General features: G+C 39.9%; 1 protein-coding gene across 4 annotated transcripts in view; it reads right to left on the bottom strand.

Annotated features, from left to right (window-relative positions):
• The window catches only part of GPRIN3 (GPRIN family member 3), a 139438-nt gene extending 122506 nt beyond the window's left edge, over window positions 1–16932 (bottom strand). For all 4 annotated transcript variants that reach the window (XM_075860664.1, XM_075860665.1, XM_075860666.1 and 1 more), the window contains exon 1: window positions 16619–16932. The gene's annotated coding sequence lies outside the window, so the exon portion shown is untranslated. The remainder of the gene's footprint in view (window positions 1–16618) is intronic.
• Between the last annotated feature and the right edge of the window lie 1848 nt (window positions 16933–18780).

Below are 18780 nucleotides of genomic sequence, written 5' to 3'. Positions count from 1 at the left end.
GCCGGTAAGTATGAAATTCGTTTACTTTCACTAGGGAAAGTGCTGTCCCTTCTCTCTATCCTGCACTGAATAGGGAGAAGGGAAGCACTTTTCCCGCAGTCCGCAGCAGCTAGTCCGCATCAATTTACTGCACATTTTGTGCAGATCCGCAGCAGAATCTGCAACGCAGATTCTGTGCGGCATTGATGCGGACAGTTGCGGAGGAAATCCGCCACGTGTGGTCATGCCCTTAAGGAGAAAAAGCACCGCAAAATTTGTAAAGCAATTTCTCCCGAGTAAAACAATACCCAACATGTGGTAATAAATGGATATTTGGACACACGGCAGGGCTTAGAAGGGAAAGAGCGCCATTTGGCTTTTGGAGCTCAAATTTAGCAGGAATGGTTTGAGAGGCCATGTCACATTTACAAAGCCCCTGAGGGGACAAAACAGTGGAAACCCCCCACAAGTGACCCCATTTCGGAAACTACACCCATTGAGGAAATTATCTAGGGGTATAATGAGCGTTTTGACCACACAGGTTTTTTGCATAAATTATTGGAAGTAGGCTGTGAAAATGATAATCTAAATTTTTTCAAAGAAAATGTAGGTTTAGCTAATTTTTTCTCATTTCCACAAGGACTGAAGGAGAAAAAGCACTGTAAAATTTGTAAAGCAATTTCTCCCGAGTAAAACAATACCCCACATGTGGTAATAAACGGATATTTGGACACACGGCAGGGCTTAGAAGGGAAAGAGCGCCATTTGGCTTTTGGAGCTCAAATTTAGCAGGAATGGTTTGAGAGGCCATGTCACATTTACAAAGCCCCTGAGGGGACAAAACAGTGGAAACCCCCCACAAGTGACCCCATTTCAGAAACTACACGCATTTAGGAAATTATCTAGGGGTATAGTGAGCGTTTTGACCCCACAGGTTTTTTTCATAAATTATTGGAAGTAGGCTGTGAAAATGATAATCTAAATTTTTTCAAAGAAAATGTAGGTTTAGCTAATTTTTTCTCATTTCCACAAGGACTGAAGGAGAAAAAGCACCGTAAAATTTGTAAAGCAATTTCTCCCAAGTAAAACAATACCCCACATGTGGTAATAAACGGATATTTGGACACACGGCAGGGCTTAGAAGGGATGGAGTGCCATTTGGCTTTTGGAGTCCACATTTAGCAGGAATGGTTTGCGGAGGCCATGTCACATTTACGAAGCCCCTGAGGGGACAAAACAGTGGAAACCCCCCACAAGTGACCCCATTTTGGAGACTACACCCATTGAGGAAATTATATAGGGGTATAGTGAGCGATTTGACCCCACAGTTTTTTTGCAGAAATTATTGGAATTAGGCCCTGAAAATAATAATCGACATTTTTTCAAAAAAAATCTAGGTTTAGCTAATTTTTTCTCATTTCCAGAAGGACTGAAGGAGAAAAAGCACCACAAAATTTGTTAAGCAATTTCTCCCGAGTAAAACAATACCCCACAAGTGGTAATAAACTGCTGTTTGGACACACGGCAGGGCTTAGAAGGGAAAGAGCACTATTTGGCTTTTTGAGATCACATTTAGCAGGAATGGTTTGCGGAGGCCAGGTCACATTTGCAAAGCCCCTGAGGGGACAAAACAATGAAAACGCCATAAAAGGGACTCCATTTAGGAAACTACACCTCTTGAGGAATTCATCTAGGGGTGTAGTGAGCATTTTGACCCCACAGATGTTTCATAGAATTTATTAGAATTAGGCAGTGAAAATAAAAACAGTCCTTTTTCTTCAATAAGACGTAGCTTTAGCGCAAATTTTTTCATTTTCTCAACAAATAAAGGAAAAAAAGAACCCAACATTTGTAAAGCAATTTCTCCCGAGTACGGCAATACCCCATATGTGGTCATAAACTGCTGTTTGGGCAAACGGCAGGGCTTAGAAGGGAAGGACCGCCATTTGGAGTGCAGATGTTGCTGGATTGGTTTCTGGGAGCCTGTGGGCCCAAAACAGTGGAAACCCCCCAGAAGTGACCCCATTTTGGAAACTACACCCCTCAATGCATTTACCAAGGGGTGTAGTAAGCATTTTAACCCTGCAGGTGTTTTGTAGAAATTAGTGTTCACTCGATGTTGCAGAGTGAAAATGGGATTTTTTTTCCATAGATATGCCAATATGTGGTGCCCGGCTTGTGCCACCATAACAAGACAGCTCTCTAATTATTATGCAGTGTTTCCCAGTTTTAGAAACACCTTACATGTGGCCCTAATCTTTTGCTTGGACATATGACAGGGCTCAGGAGTGAAGAGTACCATGCGGAGTGGAGGCCTAATTTGGCGATTTACAAAGTATTGGTTCACAACTGCAGAGGCTCAGATGTGAAATAATAAAAAGAAACCCCTGAGAAGTGACCCCATTATGGAAACTGCACCCCTCAAGGCATTTATTAAGGGGTGTAGTGAGCATTTTCACCCCACAGGTCTTTTCCATAAATGAATGCGCTGCGGATAGTGCAAATTAAAAATTTATATTTTTCCCTAGATATGCCATTCAGTGGCAAATATGTAATGCCAAGCTTATGACGCTGGAGACACACACCCATAAAATTGTTAAAAGGGTTCTCCCGGGTATGACGATGCCATATATGTTGAAGGAAACTGCTGTTTGGGCACGCTGTAGGGTTCAGAGCCGAGGGAGCACCATTTGGCTTTTGGAGAGCGGATTTTGCTTGGTACTATATTTTTATTTGAGTATTGCTGGTGTTTCCATTTATAATGTGGGGGTACATGTAAGCGGGGCGGAGTATATAAGGGGCAAAGTCAGGTGGTATAAAGAAAAAAAAAAATTCCATAGATGTGTGTTACGCTGTGAAGCAATCCTTTCCGCACAGGCCAGTGTCGCACTGATAAATGGTGTCATTTCTTATCCCCCTTTTGGTCCACACTCCGCACCTTTTGTAGTTTAGGGAATTTTGCTGGGAAAGTGTTGTCCTGGTATAATACGGGCACCGTCACTTCCAGCGGATATGTTTGGGCTCTCCCCTTCCTGGTTCCCTAATTTTAGGTCCTTGATAAATCGCATCTTGAAACAGAAGAAATGTTCCCCTCGGGCACAACTGCATATTTTTTTATTTCCTGACTTATTGGAGCCATAACTAATTTTATTTTTCATAGACGTAGCGGTATGAGGGCTGGTTTGTTGCGGGACGAGCTGTAGTTATTATTGGTACCATTTTGGGGTACATGTGACTTTTTGATCACCTTTTATCCTATTTTTTGGGATGCCAGGTAAACAAAAAAACGCAATTCCGGCACAGCTTTTTTCGTTTTTTTTTATACTGCGTTCACCATGCGTTATAAACTACATGTTAAGTTTATTCTGCGGGTCAGTACGATTCCGGCGATACCTAATTTATAGCACTTCTTTATGTTTTACAACTTTTTGCACAGTAAAATTACTTTTGTAAAAAGAATGTATTTTTTCTGTCGCCAAGTTGTGAGAACCATAACTTTATAATTTTTTTTGTCGACGGAGGTGTATGATGGGTTGTTTTTTGCGGGACGAGCTATAGTTTTTATAGGTACCATTTTTGGATACGTGCGACTTTTTGATCACTTTTTATTCTAATATTTGTAGGGCAAAGTGACCAAAAAACAGAAACTCTGGTAAAGTTTTTTACGCTTTTTTTTTACGCTGTTCACCGCGTGCAATAAATAATATAATATTTTGATAAGTCAGGTCGTTACGGTCGTGGCGATACCAAATACATATGGTTTATTATTATTTTTCAATAATAAAGGACTTGATAAGAGTAAAAGGGTGATTGTGTTTTATTTGATTACTTGAAACGTTTTCAAACTTTTATTTTTTGCACTTTTTTTTTTACAATTTTTTAAACTTTTTTTACACTTTTCTTCAAGTCCCACTAGGGGACTTGAAGGTCCAACGGTCAGATTTTTTTTTTCTAATACATTGCACTACCTATGTAGTGCAATGTATTAGATCTGTCAGTCATTCACTGACAGCAAGCCGATTAGGCTTCGCCTCCCGGCGGGGCCTAAATCGGCTTCCGTAATGGCAGAGCAGGAGACCATTGTGTCTCCTGTTGCCATAACAGCAGTCGCCAGTCCTGATTGCCTGACAGGGCTGGCGATCTGCTAGTAACCGCTACGTTACAGGTGGATGTCAGCTGTACAGTACAGCTGACTTCCACCTCTGATGACGCCGGATCAGCTCCTGACCCGGCGCCATCTTGCCGGCAGCTACGGAAGCCGATCAGGCTCCGCCGCCGGGCGGATCTTGACCGGCTTCGGTGCTAGGCAGACCGGGAGGCCAGTATTAGGCCTCCGGTTGCCATTGCAGCCACCAGAACCCCGGCAATTTCATTGCTGGGGCTCCGATGAGCTGCAAACACCTTAAGTGCAGCGATCGCGTTTGAGCGCTGCACTTAAGGGGTTAATGGCGGGGATCAAAGCTAATTTCGGCCCCCGCCGTTACAGTCGGATGTCAGCTGTAAGATACAGCCGAGATCCGACGATGATGGCACCGACTCAGCTTCTGAGCCGGTGCCAAACATTTGCCGTAAATGTACGGCATTTTGCGGGAAGTCAATGCTTTCCATGACGTACATTTACGGCAAATGTCGGGAAGGGGTTAAATGTCAGTCAGTGTGTTTTGTGCAACTTTATAATTAGTTTTTATTAAAAAATATTTTTACTTTTTGAGATACAGCTGCTCTGTATCCTGTATACAGAGCAGCTGTATCTTATGCTGAATCCTGAACTTGTCAGGTCTGTGGGACTGATGGGTTCAATGTCAGCATGTCCTGTGTGTCTCTGACACGCTGGATCCACCTGTAATACATCACATCTAAGTTAGATGTGATAGATTACAGGTGGATACAGTCGACTACTCTATTGATACCGCCAATAAAACGGAAACCTTGTGAAACGGAGACAAACAGAAACCATTAGCAACGGAAGCGTTACCATTGAAATGGTAACAGAATTCCATGGTTTCCGTTTGGTTTCCATTCGTGGGTTCCCATGACGGAAAGGTCTGACGGAACCCATGAACGGAACCCCGACGGAGGTGAGAACGAAGCCTAATTATTACTGCATGATTTTTACAGATGGTGGAGGGTACTATTTTTTGGGGTATAAGCAACTCCCAGTATATGATTACCATTATTCAGGTCATACTGGAAGCTGCTAACCTGACGTTGCAAATGATCTCTGTACTGAAATGTATTTGTACTGAGCTTTGTTCTGGTGTTGTATTCATGTACTGAGCTTGGTTCTGGTGCTGTATATATATAATGAGCTTTGTACTGGCACTGTATATATGTAATGAGCTTGGTTCTGGTGTTGTATATATGTACTGAGCTTGGTTTTGGCGCTGTATATGTGTACTGAGCTGGGTTCTAGTGCTGCATATATGTAATGAGCTTGGTTCTGGTGTTGTATATAGAACTATATTGCTTGTAAAATGTACAAATGTTTTTATGCTCGAGTTACATAAAAAAAAATGTGAAAAAGAAATGACACGTCATTGATTAGTAGAGAAAACAAACATGGCGAGGGGGAAGGACCTGTCAGTAAAGAGATTGGGGGGGAGGCGCCAAACTGAATCTTTGCCCCGGGTGCAGGAGAACCTAGCTATGCCTCTGAGCTAGTGCCTAGAGCAGTGATAGTTAATCGAACACATTATGGGATTACAAATGCAGCCCTTGACTCGATAACAGAGGATAAAACAGGTTGGGCAGAGCATTCAGTATACAGGACTGCTTCTCACTGATCAGTGTCCTGGGGATGGCAGTTGCATCCTATTAAGTTCATTTTCCCTTGACAAGAGCTGCACATCAGGCTCATGAGGTTTTATCATTGATTTTATTATTCTATTTTTGTGTATAAGGCTGTGTTCACACATAGGCAAATCCTTTCGTGTATTTTACTAAGAGTCCGTGGCAGAAATCATATTTCTGCACGGCCTCCTGGATGTGCTGGTGAATCGGCATGAGGATTAGCCCCACTATTATTCAATGAGGCTAATCCATGACTTGTAGAAACTGCAAGAGAATAATAAACTTGTTCATTATTTTCTAGGTGATTTTTTTTCTGTGGGATGGACAAAAATCTATGTGGATTTTTTCGGGAGCATGTGAATGGGGTATAAAATGCCCCATTCATTTGCATTGGATGCGTAATGTTCGCGGATTTGATAAGGATTTAGACGCAGACTCTGCACTTCATCAAATCCTGAACATGTAAACAAAGCCCAAATATGGTGTGCGCCAAAATATGCGCCTTTTCTAGCCACAAAAGGCAAATTGACGCAAATCTTTGAAAAATTCCACCTTATGTTTTTAAAAGCAAGTATGTATTCATGTCGATTGAAAATGATAAGAGTGAAATGTTTACAAAATGATGGTGGTTTCAGAGTTCGGTTTGAACGGCAGCACATAAAACTGGAAAACCCCCTTTAATATTAATGCGTGCGGGAGCAAATAGGGCAAAGCAGACAACCACAGACTGCGATATGCAGAAGCAGCAAATAAAGTGAATGCTGTAATAGAATACAATACTTTATAGGGAAACAACATATAATATCAGCCTTACCAATAACTTGCAATAAGAACTGTTTTATATGTATAGACCTAAACTAACTTCACCTAAACCCCGAAATTTTTTTTGATTAACTTAATATCCCATTAACCTTCATGTCAAACTCAAAGAACCATGAAGCTGTGATATACCATAGAGCAGTGATTTTAAAACTGTGATGCGCCCCCCAGGTTTTGAGGCACCCCCCAGTTGTTGGTGAGGCACCCCCCAGTTGTTGGGGAGGCAGCTGTGTACTCAGTTTTGACAGAAGTGATTATATGTTACACAGGCCTTTCAATGGTTGCACCAATCTCTGGCTTAACAACATAACTGACTCCTTTTGTGCATATTTTAATGTTAGGCTCTATTCACATCTGCACCAAGGCTTTCCATTGTTCAGCTCCTATGACCTGAAAAACCAAAGCCGCCGGATCAGTCGCATGAGAGAAAACAACGGTGCCGATAAAACTCATTGAATTTATTGGGGTTTAATCGGGTTTCGTCACTCTGTCCGTCGATTTGCTGGCCAAAATATCTAAGCATGTGAAAAAAGAACGTGTGCGCCGGCCAAGTCCCATCAGTGATCCGAGGAACGATAGAACATGTCCTATCTTTCCTCGGATCGGAGATAATTTTCCACGGACCCGATTCACCCGCTAAAGTGAATGGGTCTGTGAACACTATCGAGTGCCACTCGGATGCCGTTAAAAATGGCCCTAGTGGCACAACAGTCGTGTGCATGAGGCGTAATACTGGGATCATGAGTCAAATTTTAAGATAAACAGAGGCCATTTTTAAATATCTTGCATGGACTACGACCAATGTTGAGGTCCAGGCATCATTACTTTCTGGTTGATGAGGCCCTAGTCCTTGATATAGGGAATAGTTTGGTGGGATCCTCACACTGTAGACCTCTGCCTGCCTATAACATAGGGGAACATTATGATTTTATTCTCCTCATTCAAAAAAAAAACAGTGGCTCTACAGGGCCAAATAAATCAATTTTAACTTATTATTCCCATTGACCATCCTCTTTGTTTCATATTGCAGACAGGCACCTAGATGACTAAAGTAGCTCTAGAGTGAAAGGACTCCAAACACCCCATATCTCAGCTTTCACCTTTGTGACTACAGCTATGGGTGGGGAGTAGAGTTTTGGGGTTAATCGTAGTCACATCTGAAATTCCAGGTTTTGAGTTAAGTAAGGCTTTAATCAATGCTTGGTTTCTTCAACAAAAACACACTTCATAAATAATCCATCACTAATATACCAATACAAAAGCAGCCTTGTAAAAGCTCAATGGCCATGAATTACAAACCTCTGCCAGATGAGCTTCTACGGTTTGTTTTTCAGTTGACTGATGTTTTATTTTTCATGCTATTGTTTAGCTTTCATGTAATCAATTATTTACAGTTTTTCTGTTTGTATTGCTTTCTTACAATATTGAATAAATCTATACAATTTACAGAGTAATCTATATTAAATGAAACACACATAATCCATAGCATTATCCCCTGACATTGTTTTAGGTTATAAAAGCTGTTCATATAAGTCTTGTTTTAATACCCATTCATCCATCAGGAAAAGGCTTGACAAATGATCTGTGTCAATCACTTCTAACACCCCTCTAAGCTCTTATAAAATATATTTTTTTTCTGTGAAATCACCAGCCTGGGCGCCAGACGTTTCTTTCTCTGATGTTAAATTCATTTCTACAGCGAGCTGAAGCTACTAATTGTAATCATACAAGCTTCCAACAGCTTATAGTCACTCGGCTGTCAATAACTTTTGGTTTCTATTGAACCAGATAGATTTCAAATGACAAACAAAATCTCAAAGGATTTTCCCACAGCGTTAATACATGAAAACACCTTGTTTCCTTTAACTAAATGTTAATGTAAAATTCAGTCATCTGGAAAAACATAAGGCTCAAAATGTACTATGAATGGCGGATGGTATATGACAGATCGCTTAGAAATTGCAGTAATATATGGAGTATTTGCCAACGTCAGCATAGATAAGAAGAGAAATATAGATTATATTTTTAATTAAAGTTCTTTGATATCTTAACACCCCCTCATTGTCCTCTAAAGGGGCAACTAATATGTACAGACCAGTGTCAGAAAGCTTGGTACAACGCCCACGTGGTCATATAGAAAAAAACACGCCCAGTTGTCCTTTGAGAAACTCATTAGCATAAAGCTAATATAGGTCATAACTCCGTCAAAAATGATTGTTCTTCTAAATAAAAAACACTGCTGTAATCTACATTACAGCGCCGATCACATCATGTACAATATAGGCCACTTATAATGTGTGACAGAGCCTCTTTAAAAGTCAAGATAAAGATGGCTATATCTGTAATTCCTTCCCAATTGCTGCCTATTTGAGAGTGTTTTCCTTGAAAGAAATTAGCATAATAGAATGTAGGAAATTATTTTTTTAGTCTAATGTGAATCTAAAAATGGTATGCCACCATTGTTACTATATTTCTTATAAAAAAATACACAATTAAAAAGTGCTACTGTATATTGACCAGGGCACACCTACTAATGACATACCTTGTAACAATTCTTACCAAGGAACACTAAGTATCTCATTTGCACAGTTCTGTCCCCACCATAGAGGTCATGCCGTTGCTATGTAGCTCCAAGCAGGAAGTGAATCCTATTTACTGATCGAGTCAATAATCAGCATGTAAACCCTGACACTACTAAGTTGTTCTGTTAAGGGGCCCAATGGCACAAACGAGAACCAGCGCTGGGTCCAAATTTAGATTTCGTTAAAAGATTTCCCATCTTGTGTGTAAGCCTTTGTATTTGTAATCAGTTGTTCCTATATAAATTGTACAATTAAAGCTGTTAGTGACCAGCCTACTGTATTTTGGACATTAATGAACAAGTATTTTTTTTTTTCAGTTTTTTCATCGTTGCATTTCAAGAGCCATAACTGTCGTGTTTTTTTTTTGTTTTTTTACCATTTACCATTTCGGGGTACATATAACTTATTGATTTACTTTAATTTACTTTTTGGGGGGGATTGGAAAAAAACAGCAATTTTAGCATTCTTTAAATATCATAATATCAATATAAATATCATAATAACTTTATTCTGCAGGTCATTACTATTACGGCGATACGAAATTTCTGTAATTTTTTTTAATGTTTTACTACATTTGCATAATAAAAGCATTTTTTTTTTTAAATAAAAAAAGTATTTGTTTCTGTGTCTCCATATTCTAAAAACCATAACACATAGCTGTTATTTTGTGGAACGTGTTGTAGTTGTTATTGGTAACATTGTGGGCTGAATAAAACTTTTTGATTGCTGTCATTGCATTTTTTGAAAGACGGGATGAACAGAGAACAGCAATTCTGGCATTTTTTTTTTACGTTGTCCACCGTGCGGGTTAAAAAACGTAATAGTTTTATAGTTTAGATTTTTTATAATGAAGCATTTTGAAAGGGGAAAAACATGTTTTTTTTAATTTTTATTGGGATTTCTCACACAACAAAATCCATTGAAAAAGTCAATTTAATTTTTTTTGCCACAGTGTATTTAACGCGGTAAAAATCAAGTTAAAGATTGCTACATCTGTATATTTATTATAAACTTTGTTGATCAATGTTTTTCCTTTTTTTAGTCCCTCTATGGGACATTACTATGCAATCGTTTGAACGCTTTTATAATGCACTGCAATACGACTGTAAAGCAGTGTATTATGCCTTTTAGTGTAAAACTGACATAAGTTCTCTTAATAACCATTGTGAAAAGGCGTATTGGCGATTATTAAGGGGGTAAAACTATATAACATACTTCTTTAAAAAGTGCCAGTGTTTACATAGCACATAAATGTGTCCCTATGACAGTATTAAATGTGTTGTCTAACAATGACAACCAATGTCCATATGCCCTTTTAGGGCAAATAGACATCATAGTAGGGGGTGCCCATCTCGGGACCCCTTCTACAAACCAGACTGGACAGCTGTAACAGCAACTCCGACTCCGACCAGACATGTCAATGCATTACATGGGTGGCCATTTATTTTAATTGCTACCACAGAATGCTACAGTTTCCCTGCAGCAGCCATGGAAGACAGATCTACAAAGATTAACCGATGGCTTATTTTTAAAAGGGATTTAACCTCTGTAATAAATCTGCACCAATTTTGTTTCTTGGCAGTACAACAAGATTGCAATATAGTTAGGCCATTGGACATCAGATTTCGCTGACCACCAAAATCCAGTTAATTCCCAGTTCTCAGGTTTGTTAATCATTGTTGAATCAGAACCGCTTGGCTTAACAGGAAATGGAGATAAAATATCTACTTGTTAGTTAGATAAGTTAAATGTTCCTTACCTTTCCACAGAATACTATTGGCTCTATGAACATTGGACCTTGTTTTCTCTTCTAAATCATCAAAACAAGCAACATTTTTTTAGATTATCTTTTTAAAAGGAAATTTCTGCACTACATTATACAATATTCTACACTGAGGTGTAACTAAAGGGGGCAGAGGTTGCAGTCACATTAAACCCACAAGTCTTTCACATTTGAAGATTGGGGGGCCCTAGTACAGATTGTGCATTCGACTTAGGATCTGCATCTCACCATTGTCTCCACCAAACAGTATTATCCGTAATATTATTCCGGTCACATACAGTAGCGATGCACACAGGGTTGTTATTGCTACAACAGTGTCCAAATAAATGTGTTGGGTACAAAATTGCCTATATGTACTGTATGTGCCTATCCCAGTGCCCTTATTCAACACACTTAATCTTCTCTATGGTCCTGCACTGCTCTTTACTGTTCTGTCAAGGACTTACATGTTAGAAGCCAATGAACAGCCAATTATCTCTAATAGGGAGAGATCTGTCAATCATAGGAGGATGGTGGAAAGAGGAAGCTGTAGCATAAAAACAGTCCATGAACAAGAGTGGTGCTGTTTCTAGAAAAAAAAAAAACCCTTTCTTCTAATCTGATACAACTTTTTAACACCTTCCTGCCCTGAACGTATGGCGCAGCTGGCGGGTCATTTATTGTACACTCTTGAGTTTGCCTCATCAGCAGTGGGTGCCAGGTATAACATACAGATGACACCCTGCTGCAACGGCCAGGATTGTAGCTAACACCGTAGATGCCACGGTCAGTAGCGACCACAGCACCTAAGTAGTCAGACAAACGGAGGGGGTTCTCTCGGTCAATCCCTATCGCCTCCCCGGGTGACACGTTCATGGGATGCCGATTGGTAGCTATGGCAGCTGGGGACCTAACAGTGGCCCCCAGGTCTGCCATCTTACTACACCTATTAGGCCCTATAATTTTATTTAACCTGTAAAGTTAACGCCGTAAAAAAATGTTAAATATTGCTAGTATTGCTGTTTTTTTGGCTTTGAACTTTTTTTTTGGTCTCCTGAAAAATGGGATAAAAAGCGAACAAAAAGTGTACCCCAAAATAGTACCAATGAGAACGTCAACTCATACAGCAAAATAAAAGCCCTCATACAGTTCTGTGAATGGAAAAATAAAAAAATATGCCTCTTAGAATATGCTGACAAAAAAACATTATTTATTGTTTTTATTGTGCAAAAGTAGAAAAACATTAAAAAAAAATCGCTGCATGGTGAACGCTGCAAAAACTAAACCGAAATTGTGGAACTGACAATATTTTTTTTTATAAAAAGCTTTTGAATACATTATATGCACTTCAGAATTAAGTAATTGAAAAATACAGATCATCCTGCAAAAGACAAACCCTCGTATGGGTACGGAGGCCAAAATTAGGCAGCATCCTAAAGGGGTTAAAGGCTATGGTAACCGTTGTAGCCATTTTCTTTCATTAAATCTATGTTTTATGTGTTTATAAACGTTTTTTAAATAGACTTATATATAAAAAAAAATGTTTTTACGATACAGCTTTTGTGTATCCTCTATACGTGGAATCTGTATCGCTCTCTATTAGCCTACCAACATAATCTAAACTTAGATGTGATCGTAATAATGGTGATCCTGAGGCACACAGGGCCAACTCTCAGTCAAGCCATTAGTTCAGCTGAACTGACGGATTCGGCAAAGGGTCCGCTCACATGTGGCATATTTGCATTGCATTTCCGCTGCGTAAACATACGCTGTGCAAAAGTTTCCAATAGAAAAATGTTCAGAATATTTTTCCCATAGGCATACATTGTAGCTTTCCGCAGCGTATTGTTAAGCTGCTGAAATACAATGGAAGTGTGCCGCGTGTGAGAGCACCCTAATAGCAAATTATACAGCTTCTATGTATACCGAATACATAGAAGCTGTATCGTAACAACTTCAAAATGTTTTTAATAAAAGTCAATTCAAGAAATGTTTGTAAACACATAAAACATTGTTTTAATTTTTTTTTTAAATGGCTACCAAGATGTTCGTAGGCTTTAAAGGCTATGTACACCTTAGAAAAAGATTTTTTTTTCTTTCTTTCGATTTACTTTTTATTAAAAATTATTTTTACTTTTTGAGATACAGCTGTTTTGTATCCTGTATACAGAGCAGCTGTATATTGCGCTGAGACCTGAATCCGTCCGGTCAGCAGCACTGACGGGTTCAGTGTCAGCGGGTACTGCGTTGTTATGAACTTAAATGTGATGGGTAACAACTCTGACACACAGGATCCGCTAACACTAAACCCGTCAGTGCCACTGAACTGATGGATAAAGGTTTCATAGCTAGATACAGCTGCTCTTTATACAGGATACAAAGCAGCTGTATCACAAAAAGTAAAAATAATTTTTAATAAAAAGTATTTAGAAAGTTGAGCCAAACACACTGATACACATTTTTTTTAGAAAAAAAACAAAACACTTTTTCAAAGATGTACATTGCCTTTAAGGTGAGATCTACCCAGGGCTCATATTATTAACAAATCCTATACACTGCTATACCATGGTACAATTCCTTTTACCCAACACACATAGATCTGGCAACTACAGTATTCCTTTATTTGCTCTTCCTCATAACAGCCTGGTAATTGGACATCTCATTTCCTAGATGTTTTATGACTATATATCACACCACTGAACATTATATTTGACAATCTACTGTTTATGAGGACTACACAGTTTGTGCTAACGAATATTAGAATTAAATGGTAGCTGGTCACCCCAGCCTGTGGCTAAAAAGTAACATTTATTGCAGGTAAGGCGATCAGAGTAAAATCTGCAAGTATCATCGTAAAAAAAATAAATCTTATTTTATAGTCATCCAAGTTTATATTTTAGCACTTATGAAATAACTAGGGTGAGATTTAACATAAGGATCGTGCCTATAGGTGACCCTGTGGAGAAGGGCACGTGCAATTTAGGATCAGGAGCGGACAATTGTTCATGCTTTAGGAAATAGTTAGACAGCCTTTATTCAATACAATAACTGCACAGATTGAAGTTTTTGTTTTCAATTTATTTCAGATTAACATTGCATATATATTTCCCTAGGGGGCATGATTTTTGGAGTGAGTTTGTTAAGGAGTGCGGCCTAGATACAAGGCATCTTGTGCCTACAGCTCCTGGGATATGTCTGGTACAACAAAACCAGGCCTGGCTTACACTTGCTTTTTCTGGCCTTTCTCCCATTTGCTGTCCTCTGTCATGTCCGTTAAAAAAGGTAAAATGAGTCAGCTGCGTAATTTGGAGCTCCTTGGTCCGAATTCCAAAATCTGTAACAGGGCCCCAGCCTACCATGTGCGATTTATAATACTGGTGTCTTTTCATAAGGGAAGGGGCCTTTGAGCCCAATCAGGCACCAGGCACCAATTGGCGACTGCTACCCCTGCTACCCCTTAGCTATGGTGAGCCAAGGGACCAACAGTTTCGTTTTTGTTGGCTTTTCATAATGGCAAATGAGCAGTGCATTCTGCACTACTGTTCCATGCTAAAAATGATAGGCACACTGCCAGTCTCTTTTCTTGCATATTTGCTACTCCATGTCACCCATTTCTTATTTTTTATTTTAACAAACTAAGGTTTATGCAATGGAAGATGTGAACTGGACCCTGGACTTGACGTTGATAATTTTTGGAAAGTCATTTATTCTTTATCTGAATTATTGTTTACAGTAGATTCTAGCTTAACACTATTGCAATACTGTGCATATATCGTCTTTGTGTCTTCAAATACATATAATGTTTATTTCTCTGAGAGCAACTGTTTAGAATTCAGATGATACATATGTAGTTAAATATCATTAACCAAATCATGGTTGCATCCTGCGCTGGCCCTTCAGACTTAAATACTTGGCAGCTATCATGTGCTACCCCAAGGCTATATTGCCTGGCATGACAGTTGAACAACTAGTAATAGATTCCATATTGAAATAAAAGAACACTGTATCCATTGTAGATGCAAGACTGTGACAACTATGGGAGCCGCAAAACAATAGCTCTTGATTCTTGTGCAATTTATTTATAAAAATGTAACCAAATATAATAATAATAATCTTTGTACAGTATCTTTAGTGGAACAATAATGGATACTGACGATGGATTTAGCATTAGTACAATACCTATACTGGACTTCCAGTGCAGATGACATCACTGTCATCCAGACTGCAGCTACACAATAGTGTTGTGATATTGTCTGTATATTAAAAACAGAACAAAAGAGAACACAAAATTAATAATAAATAATATTGGAAGATTGCATTAAGAAAACATAAATGGTAGCTGACTTTTAAACTAGTCTACTATACTGTATCTGCTAAAAATGCTCCAGAGCTAGTGCAAAAATTACTTGTATGCATGACGTTCTTCAACAGGATCATTACATATAGCTGAATACAGTACATGCGGCACTATTATACAATCAATCATATGATTATTCATATATAAAGATGCAGAGCTGAGTTTGTCAGATCTACTACATATGTACAGAATATATATATATATATATATATATATATTTTTTTTTATGTATATATATATATTCCAAAAGGCCTGCATCATAACTATATGCCTTCAATTGTCCACTAATGCTTTTATGGTTATAGACCGTACCGTTAGTGTAACATTTATCAGTATATGGAAGGATATCTACTTCATTGGCAGCAATTAATTTTAGAATAACAGTAAACAAATAGTATGATTTCGTTTTCTCACTATTTTCCAAGAAAATCCACAAATGTAACATTATGTGGCACATATATCAATACCAAACTGATACAACTTTACCTAACTTATATATATTGTCTCATGCCATGTTGACTGTATGACATTTAAAAATGAAAAAAAAAACACAACTGTACCTCTACATAAAAAAATTGCACCAGTTGAAAAGAAAGGAAACGTATCTTGGGAGTAAATTTGACGCACATCATAATAATAACCCAGTAACCTAGCAACACAACACTTTCATATATGTTCCCTTATGTATTCACTTAAGTTTCAGGCTGTATTGGAGGATTCTAGTGGCAAGGAATCCTTCACACTTTCTACACAGCAGGCAATGAATCCCTAAGAGCTTGCTGCATCCCAAGATGGACAATATATAGTTGCATAGCCTATTAGTCAATCATGTCCTTAGCCATAGACACATTTCTTCCAGAAGTCTGTCCTGGTTAATGAGGGGCATCCCTTTACATTGTGCATGTACAGATGCAGTGAGATCCAGTTGATGACTCCATGCATCTGCCAGTGTAGATTGACCCTCTGTCACTGGGCATCAGCATTGCCAGGCACATCCACACTGCAGTCAGACAACACTGGGCACAACAGAAATGCATTAGCTGCTTCAAGTTGTATTTTCCTGGCTTAGCTGTCACTTTGTATTATTAATGCCAGTGTTAGGAATACATGACATAAGGAATGCAACGGCATAGTAATGGATCCAACAAAGGTCATCATCAGCTTCATCCCTGCTATGTCATTAAAACACTAATATGTGATGCTGCCTAATCCCCTGAGACTTGTCTGGAGCGATCACAACTAACAATCATTAGGAGGTTGCAGTAATATCTGCAGTAAATACCTGCAGCACACAATGATGGAAACAAAGGCATTGAGTGCAGCTCTTACCCTCAGTGCAGCACACAGAAGAGCCAGCATTGACCTTGCAGGGAAATTCATCTTTTGCTGCTACTCTAAATGATAATCCAATAGTAAATGAGGTGTCACTGATGAGATCCTGGCTTCCCATCCATGGATGTCACAGACAGGGCGTCGGAAGTGCATGCAAGCAACAGGGCAGTGATGCCAAGGAAGAATGGGCACCGATTGCCCTATATATATGTGTTGTGCTTTTACCAGCCTCTCCCCTCGTCCAGGAGCCGTGCACAGCAGCACAAGCAGCAGCTTCACAGGGAAGCGTTCCGGCTGTCAGTGCTGCCACGCCCCCGATGACGCTGCCTGTCACTCAGCAGCAGGAGGAGGCAGGATCCTAGCTTCTCCTCTCACCACAGGCTGAAGATGTCAGTGCTGTACTACTACATTAGTCACTGTCTACTGTATGTACAGCTGCAGTGACCTTGTAATGTATCAATCCAATATTAATATCAATGGTGAGGATTATTATTACTTTTCCAGGGACCAAAAAAAAAATGAAAACTGCTAAAATTATAAAATTCTCAATATACTTATTATAGAATTCTGTCACCCTGTTCGAATCCATAATCTCTGTTTACACTCAGGTGATGATGATATGTCGTCCTTAGAGCCCGCTTTAGTGACATCACTATGGTTAAATGACCCAAACTGTGAGGGAACTGAGTTTTTTTTACTCCGATTTCGATGCGTTTTCTGCATGGGAATCAGAGGCATTTTTTTCAGGATGGATTTTTTCTGTTTGCTGAAAAAAAAAACGCCCTATCTTGAAGCAGATTCCGCCCTTGAACTTCCCATTGAAATCAATTGGAGGCAGAAAAAACCCATAAAACTGTGTGTAATCTTACCCCAAGGTCTCCTGCACACTTTGCAGATATGTTGAAGAAATTTGTGCCACTGAAAACTAATTCCATTCATCTGAATGGGGTTGTTTCTTCAGCAAGCATAACGTTTGCAACAACATCTGCAGCGTGTGCAGGGGGCCTAAGGCTTGATTCACACTCAGTGTTTTTCTGTGTTTTTGTCCCTGTCTTGCTGCTGTCCGAAGTTGCCTCAGGTACACCTATTTGAACTATAGACTTTGACCTTTGTCCTATTGGCCAGCTGCCATACTGTTAAGGTGGTACGGCCCAGTGGGTCCACGCACCCAACGTGACATTGAGCTTTGTTCTGGTGCTATATTTATGTACTGAGCTTAGTTCTGGTGCTGTATATATGTACTGAGCTTGGTTCTGGTGTTGTGTTGTATTTGTAACGTACACGGCCGCGGACCGTCGTTCCTACTCAACCCCCGACGGCCGCGGCCATGGACTCATGAGTGCTGGCCGCCATCTCCTTCCTAGGAGACGCCAGCACTCACTTCTGCTCTGCTCTGCCGTAGGGTGCGCGCGTTTTAGTGTCCAGCCTTGAAGGGACAGCTTGCGCACATGTATAAAATTACTAATTAGCCCATGATCACCATGGACTATAAAAAGTTCTGTCCTTTCACTCCTTGCCTGAGCATTGTTGTGTTATCACATGTTGGTCTTAGCAAATGGTCCCTTAGTGTTATCCTGTTCCTGTTGTTTTTCCCGTGCCCTGCTGCCTGTATCCTGTGCTATGTTTGTTCCTGAGCCTTAGAGTGTTGGATTCGTGTTGTGCCACCTGTCACGCCTGCTGTCATACACCACGTCTGGTGTCATCTGCCACGCCTGATATCATCCGCCACGTGTAGCATCATCTACCTTTAAGTTCCATCTCTGCCTAAGCCTCTGCTACTATCTGGACTATCACAGGTACTCTTGTACTAGGACTTTGTATAGACTATTGTTTGGCCAGCTGCTACTCAACACAACAGGACCAACTCCTCCAAGCGGTGAACGCCAATGAAAATCGGCTGGATGTGCAAGGTGCAGTCACAGCACCTGTTCCTGTTGCTTCTGCTGTTCCACCTGCTACACCTCCTGTCAGTACCAGTGCCGACTCCCGATTCTCCCTGCCACTACCTCCTCGCTATGACGGAGACACAAGGACCTGCATTTCTGAACCAATGCCAGATCCACTTCAGATTGCATGCAAAGGCCTTCCTTTCTGACGATGCAAGGATCGTCTTCATAATCTCTCTCCTTACTGGCAAGGCCCTGGCTTGGGCGTACCCC

This window comes from Rhinoderma darwinii, chromosome 1 (genome assembly GCF_050947455.1).
Source record: "Rhinoderma darwinii isolate aRhiDar2 chromosome 1, aRhiDar2.hap1, whole genome shotgun sequence".
NCBI classification, from domain to species: Eukaryota; Metazoa; Chordata; class Amphibia; order Anura; family Rhinodermatidae; genus Rhinoderma; species Rhinoderma darwinii.
The sequence above is the reverse complement of the archived record's forward strand: the minus strand, read 5'-3'. Positions and strand labels throughout refer to the sequence as shown.